General features: G+C 36.6%; 1 long non-coding RNA gene across 1 annotated transcript in view; it reads right to left on the bottom strand.

Annotated features, from left to right (window-relative positions):
• Positions 1 to 4,896: 4,896 nt before the first annotated feature.
• LOC149536360 (uncharacterized) overlaps positions 4,897 to 16,311 on the bottom strand; it is a 34,930-nt gene continuing 23,515 nt past the window's right edge. The window contains exon 2 of the long non-coding RNA XR_016357011.1: positions 4,897 to 5,177. This is a non-coding gene — a long non-coding RNA (uncharacterized LOC149536360). The remainder of the gene's footprint in view (positions 5,178 to 16,311) is intronic.

Raw genomic sequence — 16,311 nt, 5'->3', positions numbered from 1 at the left:
GTACTTTGTCTGAGGTCTTTATTTTTGGCGGCATGATCAATCTTTTTGTTCTATTCAAAGTTCATATTACAAATGGCCCAAGAGCTTCTTCATGATTGTCATAACTGACTTCAATACTTGTCACTGTATATAGACTTTCATCTTTGACCTGTTGCTGACCCACAATGAATATTGTTTCTTCTCATGTGAGGGCTCTTCTTCATGCTATCTATGGTCTTGTCTCATATACCCATAAATTTTGTTTCTGACTTGGAGACTCTCGATGGCACCTCTGTGTAGAGCTGCTGATATCATTTATTGATTTTGATCCTTTGTTTTTCCTTCTTACAATATCTAATGTGCAAGTGATGGGGTATTATCATATCTGTTCATTCTATCTTTTCATTGGAAACACATTATTGCCTAATATAAATGGTTGTTGACCTTTTATATGCTGCTCTAAAATCTGGTCTTTATTGCTATTTCTTCACATTGACATCTTTATTCATATTCATATGGCTTCATTCGTATCTTGTCGACACATGCATTCCTTTCATAGACAAGAAGTTTGACAACCATATAAATTAATATAACATTGTTGCTTACATTGTACCAAGTGTCTCTCGTTAAGAACAGATATTTACATCCTTGGAAATATACTATGCTAAAACTGCTCGATAATATAGTCATTCTACTGTGGAGGTATCTCTGTATATTTAACGCTGACCATCTTAGCATGTTTATAAGTATTGCGATGAGTTTTTGTTGTATTTGTATCCATACTAGCATGTTACCGCTGCTGCTCAAGCTCTTTTCAAATATACAACTTGAATTTACCTATCACCAAGCATAGCCAAACATTCATTGTTGAAAGTACATCTCTCTGTTTTTATCTTCATATTCGTTTCCTAATTACAGAAACTTCAATCATGTGAGATCTATGACTCCATTAACTCCTTAATCTAGTTGTCTGTATAATACTAAGTTACCAATGTGTGTGGGAATAGGGGGATGCGGGTGCAGATGCATTCTGGTGCGTGGAGGCGGTAGGATGTGCGGGGGATGCTGCCAGGAATCACTCCCTTCTCCTATAGATGCACACAGGGTGCTTGGGAGAGTATCTTGAGAGCATCCGGGTGCATCCTATGAACATCTGGATGATTTGAGCGCCCAGTCACTTAAGTGACTTATTAAAACATGTGTTTAATAGGTTTTTTAATTTATTTATTTTTCTCCTATTTGCTTCACAACCCTGAAACAGCCTTAAAAGAGGCCATTCATTGCCCATTCTTCCCATTTTGTTTGTAGATGGGCTCTCTTCTCATTTGGTCTCCATTGTGGCATTTTGAAAGCAAGGTCATTAGTTTTGAAGAGGATCATTCATAGGGTGTCTATTGAGCTTCCACAAAGGATGATTAAGCATCCAAGGTAAGCATTTGATCCATTTCATGAGCTTTTTTTAGTTTTTCATGAAATCTTTTTGGAAGATTTTTTTCAAGATTTTTCAATTCTTTCATTTAAAGAAATGAACAAGTTTAGCCATCAGTTTTTAGTATTTTTTTATTTTTTATTTGCACTTGTATGTTTCATGTTCATAGTTTCTTCAAAACATTTCTAAGTTAAATTTTTCTATTTTCTTATTAGATTCATAGTATCTATTGTGCAAGGATGGCCACTACTGGTAGTCAAAGTTCAGCAGCAGGGCAAGTTGAACGAAGTGATAACTTCAATATCGATGTGGCATCTCCATTATGGAAACACACCACAAGATTATCACAGGTTTTAGGAGGTGGGTCATACATTTGGAAATGTAATGAATGTCATAGTAAATCATTGAACAACTCACATTCTCAAGTAAAGGCTCAATTAATGGGCCCTACTTGTAAAGGAATAGCATTGTGCAAAGGAAGCAAAGATGGAAAAAAGTTGAGTGATGCACAGTGAGCCAGATTTATAAAAGAACAAGAGGTTGTTGATTGTTTAGTGAGCAAATAAAAAACAAGTCTGTACAAACTTTCAACAAAGAGCAAAGTGAATGTGCCCACTGATCATCTTGCATCCTCCAAACATCCATTCTTGGAAGTGGGAGAGGAAGATGATGATGTAGAAGTTATTACCCACAAAAGAGATCTGTTGGATCAAGCATTCAAAATGGAGGCAACTGAGATTGCTGATGAAGCAATAGCATATTGCCTTTATGCCAATGGTCTTCCATTCAATTTGGTAAGATCGTCATATTGGAGAAATGGTTGCAACCATCCTCAGAGTGCCAGCTGATTACATTAGCCTTGGGTTTGAAAAGGTGCGTACTACTCTTTTGCAAAAAGAAAAGATTTCTATAGACAAAGCTTCAACCAATTAGGACATCTTGGAAATCTTCCAGCATAACGATTGTGTCTAACAGATGGAAAGACACAAGAAACCGACCATTGATAAATGTGATTGCAATGTCCCTCAAAGGGGCAATGTTTTTTAGAGCTATTGATTGTGAAGGACAAGTTAAGGATTCACAATTCATTTCTAGAGTTCTCATTGAGGTAATAAAGATGGTGGGTAGTGAGAATGTGGGTCAGGTGGTCACAGATAATGCCACGAATTGTAGGGTGCAGGTGCTTTGGTTGAGTCTCAATATGACCATATTTTTTGGACACCATGCACCGTACACTCTCTCAACTTGGTCATATAACAAATTGGCACCCAAATAGATTGGGTGAAGGAAATATACCAAGAGGGAGAGGAGATACAAATGTTTGTGACAAACCACCACATGTCACAATCTATATTCAAATCATTCTCCAAGTTGGAGTTGTTGAAGGTAGATTTAAAATTGCAATTATTTAGTTTCATTTATTTATTTATTTTGAATAAGTTTTATATTCATGTTCAATTATCAAATTATTTCTTGTTTATAACTTTATTTTATATTTGATGTCATATTGTAAACTTGCTTATAGGTTGTTGAGACTAGATTTGCATCTCATATTGTTCTTCTTAAACGTCTCCTAGAGGTGCGATCAACATTGGGCCAAATGGCTATTTGTAACCAATGGGCTATATGGAAGGCTTCAAATTCAGAGAGAGCCTTGAAGGTTAGGGGTATGATCTTGGATGAGCATTAGTGGGATCGTGTGCAGTTTGTATTGGATTTCATCGAGCCAATCATGACTATGCTATGCTTTGCCGATATAGATACACCTTGCTTGGGGGATGTGTACGATGGCATGGACACTATGGTAGAAAAGGTAAAGCTTTTCATACAAGCACATGAGACTAACCCCACAAAATGTGAAGCCTTGTGCAGAAAGGTGGAGTGTATAATTCATCATCGTTGGGAGAAGATGACTACCCCATTGCACCTCCTCGCATATGCCTTATCTCCACGGTACAATAGCCAAGATATACTTGCTATGTTGGATAGAATTGCACCATGTGTGGATGAAGAAATTGCTACTGGGTGTTACATTGCATTTGCAAGACTCTTCCTAGATGAGGAAATGCACAAAAAGGTGATGCTAGAATTTGACTTATTTGCTTCAGGATCAAAACTTACTCCATATGCAATAAAGGACCAAAATGACATGGAAGTTTTCACATGGTGGTACATGAATGGTCAAACATTCAAGCATCTACAAGCTCTTGCAATTAAGATACTCTCACAAGTTTTCATTCATTAATTTATTCAGCAATTGTATTCTACACTTTAGTGTTTAAACATTCTCTAATTTGATTTTCATTTGTATGTTTAATTTCTTGAACACTATTATGGTTGCAAGTTCTTCTGTTGCTGAACGGAATTGGAATACATACTCAAAGATTGTCTCAAAGATTGTTGAGGACTTGGTTTATATAAATACCAACTAGTGTCTTTTGTCACATAAGGAGGATGGATACAAGGGTCAACCAAGCCTTGGGATGTAGTCCCTAAATGTGCAAACTTGGATGCAACACTTCAGAATCTTACTGTGATGATGGATGATGATGATGATAACATCATAGCACGCGCATCTAGCACAATTGGAACCTTGCTTGGTTCAAATGAACTTGCAAGTGTTGAAGCAAGAGGAGATGATGAGAATGTGGATTTTTTGAGGAAGAAAAATAAATCCAATAAGGATCACAAAGAATCTAAGGATGCATTGAACAAGGTTCCCTTACCAAACTTTGACGACAACAGTAAGATGAGTGCACATGCATGGATACATAAGCTAGACACTTAAACTCAATCCAATGAGTGAGGAAAGGGTCGTTCAATTTTCTACCATGCACTTGGAGGGTGTAGCCTATGATTGTGTTTTCCCCAATTTTGATATCACAAAAATGAGGCAAGCCTACACAATTTTCTCATGGATTTGTAGGTATTTCCTTTGAGTTTTTGGTGCTATCAAAAGTGCGTCATAGAGGCAATTCATCATTCTTGAATTGTGTTGTATTTTACACTTCTCATGCATCCATTTTGGAAGTTTGTTGTCGGGTTAACCACCTTTTTTCTTTTTAGAATGAGTTTTTCTTCTCTGACTACAGCCGCTTGATTTTTGGTAACCTTCAAGTCTTTTCTTTATTTTTCTTGATTTTTTTTTGCCCTAGGATTGTAGTATTTTCAATTCCACTCCTTTCAAGCTATCGTAGTCAACAAACGGAGGTGTTTAGCCAAAGTTATTAAGGAATCAAGCATACATCGTAGTCCTTCTTGAACAACTTTGTCTCATTCTTAGATTCTTTGTGGTCCTTCTTGGATTTCCTTTTCTTCTGTTTCTTTTTCTTTTGTCTTCGTTGGTTTTCTTACTAAATCTTTAATTTTTTTCACATGTTAAAAAATTTACTCTTAATTATCCTAAGTGTTCATACAAGGTACAAATTTCTTATATATTTGCATTTAGCCTATATTGCAAATCATGTCTCATTATGAGCAAAATAGTAAAACCAAAAATGTCCTTTGTATTCATCAATTAACAAATACAATTGATTAAGTGAAATGAAATGTTGAAAGTAAATGTCTCTTAGACAATTGGCTATGAGAGAAGCCCCTAAATGCTGATATCTGTCTCTATTTTATGAAAGTAGATAACATGAAATGAAAAGAACATAGCCTAACAGAGGGTCAAGGAACCAGTCATTGCCTGTAATGACTAGACATATTGCATTGCTCCAATCCCACTTGTTTGGTGCCCGAAACTACATCTCCTCCAAGTCTTAGAGTCCTGCATACAAAGAAAGTATGTGTTAGATCCAATGAATCTAAGCAATGAAGGAAACACCTTACCTCATGCATTAGCATTCTATGTTACTGCCATGTCATGTACGTGCATAAAACAGAAACATATACCAGCATATTAGAGATAATCGTCATTACATCAAGGTTTTATTGTTAACATGTTTGCTTCATGTGTAGAATCTTATCTCTCATAGGTATGTAGATATAACTGTAGGCTCCCATGAGGGTTATTATGCCCGGCGTGCCCATGAGAGATATGATTGAAAAAGCTGATCAAAAGAGACAAAGCATCATGTAATTCAAGCAAATACAGTGCCAAATAGGTGGAAGGAGAAATGCAGCAGGAGTCTATACCAAGAGTATTGAGCTTTCAGAAATAAAAGTTAACCATTAACAAGCAAATACAGTTTGAACAAGAAGTTTCTTTTTATGGATGCCAAGTTAAAAAGAGATACCATACCAAGCTTGTTGAATAATAAAACTTTACTCAAAAGCATGTAATTCAACAGAATGAAGAACTAGTAAGATTTGATAGAGTCATTATAAATTCACATAAGTAGCAATTTCAAAGTGCTTGTTAATATTCAAATTCTAGCAAGCATTTAAAGTGATAGCACATATAAAAAATTGTCATTTCAATCAGCACATAAAGAGATACGAGTTTTATGTAGTTTTTGAAATGCTACAGGAAGAGAGTAAAATAAACTTGACTTCTACTTCCAATGTTTGAGCTATCTACCTGTGAGTTACAGATTGAAACAAATAACAACATTACAAATAAAAAAAGATGTAACCACATTGAATGGAACCACAGGGTATGCGACAAGTGATGGTTGAGTAGATTTGTTAATAATCATCTTTAAGAGTGTCAAGTTTGTGCCAAGAACATAGATCAATGTAGAGAATATTTTCAAGGAAAGCATTAATGAGTGATCATGCTCTTCTTAGCATTTATGTTTGCATTTCACCCCATCTGTCTTTGCCTTTGCTCTACCCGGCTGGTATTATCTCCCTTCCTACCCGCTTTCATTACCCTGAGAGTGATGCTGAGCCTTTTACATATCACATTAGGAGACTTCTGACACCCGATAGCTTTAATGACATGTTTGATTCGCTTGCCTCTGCCATCTGGGATTTTGCTCTCCTTTCTATTCCCCACCATTCCGCTCTCTCTCAGAGCTAAGCGTCGGAATACTTGTCCTATGAATAAATGGTTTGATGCTGATTGCAAAGCTTTCCATTGCTCTATTTGTGTCACCATTGAGGCTCAGTCTCCTACCTTCACCCATCTGCATCTTTTATACCTTCGTTTTCTTTGTCGTAAGAAATGCTCCTTTGCCTCCATTCAGTGCAGAACCCTTTACACCATGCTTATTCAAAATCCCCAGATCTTCTGGGATACCCTTTTCCCTCGATACTCCCACCCGTCCTCCACTCTCGACTACCACTCTCTGACCTCCCATATCACTACATTGTACGACATTCCTGGGCAGCCACCTCTCCACTCCACTTCACCTCCTTGCTACCGCTTGTTCACCTACTCTAGTATTATGGAGGCCATCAGATTTTTGAGATGCAGCAGAGCAGCAAATGAAGAGGGTTTCCAAGCTGGACTTTTCAAACTTAGGGCTTCAGTTCTTGGATCTTACCTTCCTACACTCTTTAATAGAGTGGTTTACACTAGGTTTCTTGATTCTTGGTCTAGACATGTGTTCTACCCTATTCACAAGTTTGGGCCTGCTTCTGATCCGGGTAACTACAAAACTATTATGATAGGACATACTTTTGCCAAACTTTATGCCACTGCTCTAAACACCATGTTCTCTAGTGAGCTTGATAGAATATGTTGTAGGGCTAAAAGACAGGCTGGTTTTTGGGCGGACTATCAAACTATGGATCATGTTTTTACACTGTGGGCTATCATTGAGAAGGCTAGACACCGCTCTCAGAAGGTCTATTGTTGTTTTATGGACTTCTGTAAGGCTTTTGATTCTGTTCTTAGGTTGGCTTTATTTCAGCGACTTCACGAGATTGTGATCTCAGATATGCTACAGACTGCTATTATGAGGCTTTATGAGAGGGTTGTCGGTAGGCTCGAGACTCTGGAGGGTTTTTCTAATCCAATTCAGAGCATCATTGGGGTGAAGCAAGGCTGTCCTCTTTCTCCTACACTGTTTGATTTATATATTGATGAGTTGAAGGATTTCCTTCTGAAATCATCTCAACTAGGAGATGGGTGTTATTTGCATCAGGTCTTGATCTCCATTCTCATCTTTCCTGATGATGTGGTTCTCTTGGCCTCTTCTCCCGACAGTCTACAGAGACTCCTTGATGGTTTGGCTTCATTTTGTGTTCAGTGGCAACTTGTGGTCAATTTGTTATGGTCGTTAACTGTTTAAAGACCTCTCATCTCCATTTCTTCTTTCAAGGGTAGCTGATTGAGATTACTCCCTCATATATGTATCTTGGTGTAAAGTTCTTGGGACCGCACTTCAACTTGAGACCAACTATATAGTCCAGAGTCAGTAAGGGCAGGGGTTCCTTGGCTTTTCTGAAGAGACAATGCTTCAGGCATCATTTTCAGGATATTTCATCCAAGTTGTCCCTATTCGACTCCTTGGTTCGTCTGACAATTCTCTATGGTTCGGTTGTTAGATAATACAACAGCAAATTCCAAAGTTGTGCAATCAGCATATGAAAATGCAATGAGAATCGAAGCTATATCAAAAACTATGAAGATTGTTGATCTTCCCACAGTGCGTGACGTCATTGTGAAATTCAAGGCATTAAGAAGTAATCTTTAAGATTGTTGTGTAATTTTTATTTCATAGTTGTTTAGAATGCATTACATGAAAAAGTGTAATTGCATGTATGCAAAAGATGTAATGCGAGTTGCATGTGCAGTTGCATGTAACCATTTAGTTTCTGTAGTTAGACTTGGTCAAAGTTGGTTGAGTTGCTCCCACTTTTTCCTCCCCCTTTTTCCCAACTTCTTTGCCTATATAAAGGAGTGCCCCCCTCATTGTAAAATCATCATTATTTTTATGCAAGAGAGCTCTAGAGAAATTGTGCCAGTAGAACTTTGTTTGTGTTAGCATTATTTTTAAAGAAATTGAATACAAAGGAGCATTTGAGACTTAACTTTGATTAAGTGAAATTGTTGCTTGTATGAATTGTAAGCTTTGTCTATAATTCATTCAAGTTATCTTTGATTCATACTATCTTTTGTTACTGATATTGTATCTTGTGATTGATAGAAAAGAGTTAAAAAACAATTGAAGCCTAAGCTTTGACCAAGACCAATAGTGAAAATCCATAACTAGAAGCCTGAAAATCCATAAATCTATAATTCATCCAAGGAATAGTGAGAAGGAGGAGCCTTCCCTTTAAGGTAGGAGAGACTGTCTCACACGTTGTGGTTGGTCATCCTATTTTGCGACTAAATTTTTACCCAAAACTGTTGGTTGCAAAATATCCACCCAACAATTTTTTGGCGACTCTGTTGGGGATCGAATGCATTTGGAAGCCTCAAGCTTTCGTTTGAAGTTTAGTTCCTTATTCTAATTGGCATTATTGGTTATCACACTGGCAAGTTTTTGAGTACGTGTATTCCCGGAGCAAGAAGGGAGGAACTTCTTCAAGCTCTACCGGATCATTTTGGGCTTAACAAGCTCATTTTGATTTACTTACTACTATTCCCTCTCTCTCCCGTACTACAAGTTATCCTCCTAAGAAAAAGTCATCTGTGCCCAATGAAAATTCCCAAGTTTTCCTCAAACCCTTGTTATCTGCTGCACAATTACAGCTAGCTACTACTAACGTTCCAGTTATCAATATGGCTATTGGTCTGTGGGGAGCAATGTTTGGTCCGTTAAATCTTGCAGCAAAATTGCATGCATTACCTCAAGGTTCTTGTGAGAATTTTCTCAAATTCTATGGAGATGGTAAGCAAGATCCTGATGAGCACATTAAAGCCTTCTACATTGCTGTAGGAGTCTTTGGTGTTGAACATGAAGATATATCTGTAAGACTCTTTATTGAGACTTTACAAGGTATAGCAGCTGATTGGTTCTATAATCTAGAACCTAATTCCATCACTGATTAGGCATCTATGCATGCTAAGTTCCTTGAAAGATTCAAACTTGCAAAAGATGAGCATGCTCTCCTAGCACAGCTCATGCAAATGAAGGAGGAAAATGATGGAATGAGGGAGTTTATTGCTAAGTTCAACAAATTAGCGAATAGAATTCCTACTGCTTCTCAGCCCACTGCTACCAATTTGAAGTGTTTCTTCATCAACACTGAACTTCTTGAAGTTAGTTTTTTACTTCGAAGGGCTGCCCTTGCAACATTGGCTCTTGCACAATCTTTGGCAACTGAGATTGAAGATGATCTGATCGTTGCAAGAAAGATTCGTAAAGATGCTAGCCGATTCAAGGATAATTCCTCCTCGGAATCCTCTTCATCGGGTACATCCGATCCACCAATTCAAAAGGTGGCAAATGAACTTCTTGCTCTCAAGAAACAAATATCTCAAGGTTCATATGCAGCACCATATAAGGATATTCCAAGGCAACCTTATCCTAATGCTGCAAATAATTATCAAGCTAAGAATCAGAATAAGCTTCCTCCTCCTCCAGAGAGGCTTGCGCTCGAAGCACCACCAAGCAACACAGCTACTGGTTACTTTGAAGCTGATCCGTTGAATGAAAATCAAGATGAATATCCTTCTAAGGATAATGCTGCTCTATATCATGACGATCCTCAAGTAGTTGGCGACTCTACTATTGGTTATATACAATACAGTGTTGAAGAAGATCACGAAATTGATTTTGCACAAGCTTATGCAGCGATGACACGTTCACAAACTAAGTTGGCTCAACAACAAGAAGAGGCTGAAAAGAAGTTGGATGCTCCTCAAATGCCTATTACTATTGCAAAGAGGGGGACACCATTGCCCAGTCTGCCTAATGATCCAACTAAAAATCAAGTACGTGCTGATCAAACTATTCCTACATCTACTATTTTGAAGCCCAATATGCCTAAATGTCAAGCTGAAAATTTTAATTATTCCTTAGAAAATTGCTTTCAGGCTTTTGATATCATAGATCATGCTAAGAAAACCAAGATTCAAATGTATGAGGTAGAATACCTACAAGCTTATCCAGGTCAAATGGAAAGACTTACTAAATTTGTCAAAGAATTCCACCCTACACAAGCCCACTTGGTTACTCCTAAAGTCAAGAATATGCCAAATAACTTAGTAACCATTCCATCCTCAATTCTAGGGAAGATTGAGCCTTTCTATCTTTCCCTTTTGATCAATGGTTTCAAGTTAAGTAACTGCGTCATAGATTCAGGTGCCTCTAATAATGTCATGCCTACCAAGGTTGCAAATGCCTTAGGTTTGACCCTAACCAAATCTTTTGGTAGTTGTTATTCTATGGAGAACAAACAAGTGCCTCTAAAACGGCAAATCAAAGATGCTCAGTTTGCTTTTGCGTCCTTCCCACACAAAAAGATCAAAATGACAATCTTAGTTGCTAATGTACCAACCTCCTATGGTATGTTAGTCGCAATTTTTGTAAGGATGTAGGAGGAGAACTTAACATGGATATGACTGAAGCTAGAATACCTGTTAAAAGTGTTATACAAAAATTATATCTTGAAAGAGAAACAAAGTATGTGGTAGTCAAATCCAATGATCCACATGCTCAAATTCTCTTTGAATCAGCAAGGATGAGAAATTATATCTACATGCTAATGAAATATCTGAATTTGCCAAAGACTGGATGGATTTTGAAAGCTCTTCACTATTATCAGATACTGAGAAATTTGCCGATGCCATAGAGGAAGATGTTATTCCTAATGACAAAAATATTCTTAAAGATGATCCTATGGATTGTTTAAAGGGTGAAGAGATGCATTCTGAAAGTGATTCTACTGATTCTCTTTAAGGAAGAATTATTCTAAATGATTCTTGTGCTAGCACAAGTAGTTCTACTATTGTTTGAGTTATGGAATTTGATGGAAGTTGTGCTTCCATGGAATCCGGTGTTGGAGTTGTTTTTATTTCTCCTGATGGTGAATTCTTCCCTTTTTCGTACAAGTTGCAGTTTCCTAACAGCAATAAAATGGCTGAATATGAAGCCTTGATATTGGGATTGAACATTGCACAGGCTAGAGGAATTCAGAATTTGCATGTTAAAGGTGATGCTGAATTGGCAGTGTATCAAATTAAGGGTCAATATCAAGCCAGAAATGACCGACTTAGACACTATCATGATTTAGCTTGGGATTACATCAAGCTTTTTGATGCCTTCAACATTTCAGTCATCCCTAGAGAATTAAATGATAGAGCTGATACGCTTGCTATTTCAGCCACTCTTCTACTTCCACAACAGGATTTCGAAGACAACATCTATGAGATATAGTTGGTCTACCAACCAAGTATTCCTAATAATTGTGAACATTGGCAAGTGTTCAATGATGATAATCAGATTATCAACTTTCTTGAAACAAAAGAAGGATTTGATGAAAATAATTTTGAAGGAGGTGAATGTGGTCCCAATGAAGTAAAGTAGATCCAAAAACCGGTCATGAAGTTATTCAACTTAAAGGAAACAAGATTCCTAAAGGTTTGGTTTCTTTGGAAAAATTGTTTAACAAACATAATAGATATATCAAAGAACAACAAAAGGAAAGAACCCAGTCTATGGAACATTATAAGAAACACAACATTGGAATGGATGAAGACCCACAGCTGGTGAACATCGAAAATTGGTGCACAAAAGAAGAAAAAGGAAAGTTCATTGCTCTTCTTCGTGAATATAGAGATGTCCTAGCTTATTCTTATGAAGATCTAAAATCTTTTCGTCCTAAAGAAGTACAGCATGATAGTCCTCTGAAATTTGGTGCAACTCCTTTCTGTCAAAAGTAGAGGCAATACAATCCTAAGATCTCAAGTACTATCTTGGCTGAAATTCAGAAGATGCTTGAAGTAGGTATCATTTTTCCTATTCATCATTCATCTTGGGTAGTTAATATTGTTCCTGTCAGAAAAAAGAATGGTGAAATTCACATATGTGTGCATGCTTAATCAAGCATCACTTAAGGACAATTATCCATTGCTAGTAATGGATCAAGTATTGCAAGCTGTCACTGGTTTTGAGATGTTGTCTATGCTTGACGGCTTTTCTAGGTATAATCAAATTGAGGTCCGTGAGGATGATCAATACAAGACAGCATTTACTACCCCATGGGGTACTTTTGCATATAAGCGGATGCCTTTTGGTCTGATTAACGCTGGAGCGACTTTTCAAAGAGCAATGGATTTTGCTTTTGATGCTTTAATCAATGATAGTATTGTTGTGTACTTAGATGACTTGACTATTTATTCCAAGAAATGTCTAGATCATTTTTTTCATCTACAACAAGTTTTGGAAAGGTGCAGGCGACATGGCGTATCTTTAAATACCAAGAAGTCAGTTTTTGGTTTGATGGAAGGAAAGCTCTTAGGACATATTTTGTCAAAAGACGGTATTAAAATTGATCCTGAGAGGGTGATAGCAATTCAAAATCTATCTCTACCATCAAGTAAGACAGTAGTTCATTCTTTCTTTGGAAAGGTGAATTTTCTCAGAAGATTTGTGCCAGATTTTGCTGAACTAACTCGTCATATTGTTGAGATGATGAAAGGCAAGACTGCTTTCCATTGGAATCAGAAGGGAAGGAAAGCATTGGGGAAATCAAGGATGCTATAGCACATGCTCCTGTGTTGGTATGTCCTAATTACACTAAGAGCTTTATTATGTATAGTTATGCTTCGGAGCATACCCTTTCTGCTATTCTGATGTAGGAAAATAATGAAGGTGTTGAATCACCTATTTCATTTATGAGTTGTCCTCTGAAAGCTCATGAATTGACCTCTGAAAGCTCTTCAATTGAAATACAGCCATATGGAGAAACATGCTTATGCTATTGTCAAGGCAGTGAAGCATTTTAGATTCTATATTTTAAATTCTCATATCATTGCTCTGGTTCTGGATACTACAGTCAAAACTATCTTGACTCAGCAGGATTTTGGTACAAAAAGAGGGAACTGGATTGCCAGGATTCAAGAGTATGATATGGAGATACGCCCTACCAAGTTAATTCGTGGTAAGGGACTTTGTCAGCTTATGGCTGAAAATGAACCATTACAAGTAGAAGATGAGAACTCCTTTTCACTTCCAACCGTATTGTTTGTTAGTACAATAAATGATTGGTTTTCTGACATGGCTTATTATGTAAGTTATGGTGAATGTCCTCCTCACTTAACACACAAAGAAAGGACTCTCAAGTTGAAAGCTTCTAGTTTTATTCTTTGGGAGAATGGTCTTTTCAAGCGAGCATTGGATGGAACATTTTTAAGGTGTGTTGATAAAAGTCAGCAAATTCGACTTTTGGATTCTTTTCACTATCAAGCCTATGGTGGACATTTCTAGGCACGTCACTGCTCACAAGATTTTGAGAGCACAATATTATTGGCCCACACTTTTTCAAGATGCATATCAGTGGGTAAAGAAGTGTGAGTTATGTCAGCAATTTGTTGGTAGGCAGAAACTTGCTGCTCTTCCATTAAAACCAGTAGTAATTGATGAGCCATTTCAACAATGGGGAATTGATTTCATTGGTACAATTAATCCACATTCCAGCAAAGGTCATACTTACATACTAGCAGCAACGGATTAATTCACCAAATGGGTTGAAGCAATCCCGGTGAAAGGCTCTACATCAGAAATTATTTGTGACTTTCTAAAGCAAAACATCATCTAACGTTTTGGTGTTCCAAATAAGATTATTGCAGATAATGCAGCTGCTTTCTCTTCTAAGAAGGTTACTGAATTTTTTTTCAATCATGGAGTTACCTTGGCACATGCATCTGATTATTACCCTCAAAGTAATGGTCAAGCAGAATCAAGCAACAAAAACCTAGTGAATATCATGAAGAAGTTGATTGATTCAAATCAGCAAACTTGGCACAAGGCTTTGTTTGATGCTTTGTGGGCAAATTGGATTACTTCGAAGCGAGCAATTGGAATGTCCCCTTTTCCATTGTTATATGGGGTCAATGCTGAGATTCCCATAACTTTGGAGCTTTCCGCTCTCAAGTTGGTACGTGTTATTGAAGATGAAACTTATTCAGATGCATTGGATAAGAGAATTATGTTTCTTCAGTAGTTGGAGGAACAAAGAAAAGAAGTGTTTGATACGCTTCATGCTCATCAAAAACAAGTGAAAGTTCTCTTTGATAAGAAGGCCAAATATCGAGAATTTCAAATTGGCGATCTTGTCTTACTCTAGGACACAAGGCGAGAACGAAAATGAATGCATGGAAAATTTGATTCTCTTTGGGCGAGGTCCTTTCACAATTCATCATATTGTGGGTGAAAACAGTTTCTGGGTCGCAAATCGTGATGGAACACCAATGCCACTGCCTTACAGTGGGTAGCATTTGAAACATTACTTCTAGTAATTATCAAATAAGTACCCCTTGTACATAGTTTTGGTTTTTGGGTTTTTAGCTTAGTTTTTGTTTTCTTTTGTCGCCTGACTCTATTACCCAATGGAGTGGATAAAAGTACTTAGAGAACTGGATTCTATGTCACTCTTTGTTTCCAACAACAAACGAGTAACATTTTCCAGACAGAGCCAGCTGTTGTCCTGCATTTTGTCATCACAAAATGTTGGTATCCGCACGAAACTTTTCGTTTCGAGTTTCTCTAAGTTTGAATTTGATATTCAATTGCTTAATGGTGATCAATTCAATCCATTTCAATTTGAATATCAAATTGTTTTACTGAAGGCCTTCGTCAAGTCGTTTTTGTTTTGCTTTTTGTCGAGCCTTTTCTTGATTTTTAAAGCCTTCACAATCCGTTCTTTGATTTTGAGTTTTTGTTTGCTTATTTTTGGTCCTTTGGATTTGCTCATGTCATGCCCTTCGATTCGGTCTAGCCTAGGGGTCAATTGGAGTTGTCAGTCAAGAGATATGATCATTTTAGTGCCTCAAAAGTGAACATTTTAGGTGCAACAGCACAAATTAAAAAAATGATGTTATATTTTCATTTTGACATTCACTTTTTCAAAAATATAACATTTTCTCACTTTTTGTTATGTTTTGAAGTTGCTTTTCATTTAAATTTATAACTTAAAGTGACAATAGTGCACTTTATGTTATAATTTTAAGTTGAGTTACTTTTAAATTTTTCACTTAAAGTGACTATAGAACTATATAGTTACTTTTTAATTTTTTTATTTTTAAATTAAATACTTATATAAATGTCACTTTAACTTAATGTTTATGAGTTATATTGAGTAATATGATGCATAAATATTATTTTTGACCCAAATTGTTGAAATTTTTATAAAAATAAGTGAAATACATAACAAAATAGCCTTAAAGTGGACTTTTTATGTGCATATGCATGTAAAAAACTATAAAAAGTGAAACTTTTCATGCTATTGTAAATAAAAACTCATTTTGAGGACATTTTTCATGCCATTACATCAAAAGCTTGTAAAAGTGGACCTTTTTGATGCAATGATATGAAAAGTTGAGTTTTTATGCTTGTGCATCAAAAAGGTTAGATATGTTTATAAAATATGTAAGTGACTCCAAAAAGTGAGATTTTAGTCTTACTCCGTAAATCTACAAAGTTTGATCACATTTTTGTATGGAATCAAGTCGTTTTTACCTCATTAGCTGATTACATTGCTTGAAGATCATTATTTTGGTGTTAAAATTTCAAATCGACTTCCTTGGAAGATCACGTTTTTTGCTTGTTTTGGCAAAAACGTCTGAAGAACATGCAATCTTCAAACGTTGGAAGTTGAAGCCAATCTAGGGCATGTTTTGGCATTTTGCTAACTAATCTCCTTGTTTTCTGCCCTTCATAATTCAAATTTTGAAGATTTGAAAAGTTCTCACCATTTTAGAAGATTTCAAACAAAGAGCATCTTTTCCTTCATTTTTGGTACATATTCTTCATGTAACTAGACCTTTTCTTTCTTGCATTTTAATTCATGCTTATCCTTGCTGATTTTATGCATGAAATTGTTGAATGTATGCCATTTGTAAA

This window comes from Cupressus sempervirens, chromosome 10 (assembly GCF_028749045.1).
Source record: "Cupressus sempervirens isolate cs-2001-9-10 chromosome 10, ASM2874904v1, whole genome shotgun sequence".
Lineage (NCBI taxonomy): Eukaryota > Viridiplantae > Streptophyta > Pinopsida > Cupressales > Cupressaceae > Cupressus > Cupressus sempervirens.
This window is presented reverse-complemented; position numbering and strand designations above follow the sequence as displayed.